Source organism: Bos mutus, chromosome 13, assembly GCF_027580195.1.
Source record: "Bos mutus isolate GX-2022 chromosome 13, NWIPB_WYAK_1.1, whole genome shotgun sequence".
Taxonomy (NCBI): domain Eukaryota; kingdom Metazoa; phylum Chordata; class Mammalia; order Artiodactyla; family Bovidae; genus Bos; species Bos mutus.
This window is the reverse complement of record NC_091629.1, coordinates 19,894,019-19,895,861: the sequence shown is the minus strand read 5'-3', so window position 1 is coordinate 19,895,861 and position 1,843 is coordinate 19,894,019. Positions and strand designations below refer to the sequence as shown.

Here is a 1,843-nt window from a genome sequence, read left to right as displayed (position 1 = left end):
GAGATTTCCCAAGCAAGAATACTGGAGCAGGTTGCCATTTCCTTCTCCAATTCCTTCCAACCCAGGGATTGAACCTGGGTCCCCTGAGTGTCTCCTGCAGGTGGATTCTTTTACTACTGAGCCACTGGGGAAGCTGGGTAAAGAAGGTGTGGTATACACACACACACACACACACACACACACACACACACAGGAATATTAGCCATTAAAAAGAATGATATAATGCCATTTGCAGCAACATGGATGAACCTAGAGATTATCATCCTAAATGAAGTAATAAACTTAGAGTTATCAAAGGGAAAGGAAAGGGGAAGAAGGGATAATTTAGGAGTTTGGGATTAACATATACACATTACTGTATATAAAACATTAAACAACAAGGACCTACTGTATAGGAAGTGGGCTCGTTGGCCCCGCGGATCTGTCTCTTGCTTCAACAGTGCTTGGACGGAACAGACCCAGGGATGCCCCTTGCTCCAGCCTCCGACCACCGTCCAACCTTTTTTCCAGTCGCAACCTCCAGAGTCAGCCACTGAGCTGTCCGCGATCACCGGGACCAGCCACCATTTTTTAACTCCTTATTATTACCGACCAATCATGAGCTCCCAGATTCGTGGGAATTATTCTACCGAGGTGGAGGCGGCTGTCAACCACCTGGTTAACATGCAACTGCGGGCCTCCTACACTTCCCTCTGTCTGGGCTTCTATTTCGACCGCGACGATGTGGCCCTGGAGGGTGTGGGTCACTTTTTCCGCGAATTGGCCAAGGAGAAGCACGAGGGCGCGGAGTGACTCTTGAAACTGCAAAACCAGTATGGCGGCCGCGCCCTCTTTCTGGATGTACAGAAGCCATCTCAAGATGAGTGGGGTAAAACCCAGGACGCTATGGAAGCCGCCCTTCTCGTAGAGAAGAACCTGAGTCAAGCCCTGTTGGATCTGCATGGCCTGGCTTCTGCCCGCGGAGACCCCCACATCTGTGACTTCCTGGAGAACCACTTCCTAGATGAGGAAGTGAAACTCATCAAGAAGATGGGTGACCACCTGACCAACCTCCGCAGGCTGGCTGGCCCCCAGGCTGGGTTGGGCGAGTATCTCTTCGAAAGGCTCACCCTCAAGCACGACTAGGAGCTTCTGGAGACCAGTGGCCATTGAAGAACCCACCTAACATCAGGGCTGCCTGAAGCCCCTCTCTGCAGCCACTAGGCAGCTTTTTAACACCCTGGAGCCCTCTCTCAAGCCTTGGACCAAATGGAAACAATAAAGCTTTTTGCAGCAAAAATAAAACAAACCAAACAAAAAAAGGACCTACTGTATAGCACAGGGAACTATATTCAATATCTTGTAATTACTTACAATGGAAGAGAATCTGAAAAAATATATATATATACATAAATCACTTTGCTGTACACCTGAAGCTAACACAACATTGTAAATCAAATATGAAAGTGAAAGTGAGAGTCGCTCAGTCGTGTCCGACTCTTTGCAACTCCTTGGACTGTACAGCCCATGGAATTCTCCAGGCCAGAATACTGGAATGGGTAGTCTTTCCCTTCTCGAGGGGATCTTCCCAACCGAGGGATAGAACCCAGGTCTCTCACATTGCAGGCAGATTCTTTACCAGTGAGCCACCAAGGAAGCCTCTACACTTCAATTTTTTTCTTTAAAGGCACAAATTTGTGACTTCTTTAGAGTTCCACACTTGCTCCTGCCTCCGAGCCTTTGGTCCTGCTATTTCTCTTCCTGGATGTGTTTTCTCTGAACTTAATGGCTAGTTCCTCCTCCTGGATTCCAACTCAAAAGCTAACTTCTTGGAAAAAAAAGAACAAACCTCACCTCCTGTTTG

The 1,843-nt window shown here is 47.9% G+C and overlaps 1 pseudogene; it reads left to right on the top strand.

The window, feature by feature from the left end:
* The first annotated feature begins 469 nt into the window (after window positions 1-469).
* Window positions 470-1,268, top strand: LOC102270783 (ferritin light chain pseudogene; annotated as a pseudogene).
* The last annotated feature ends 575 nt before the right edge of the window (window positions 1,269-1,843 follow it).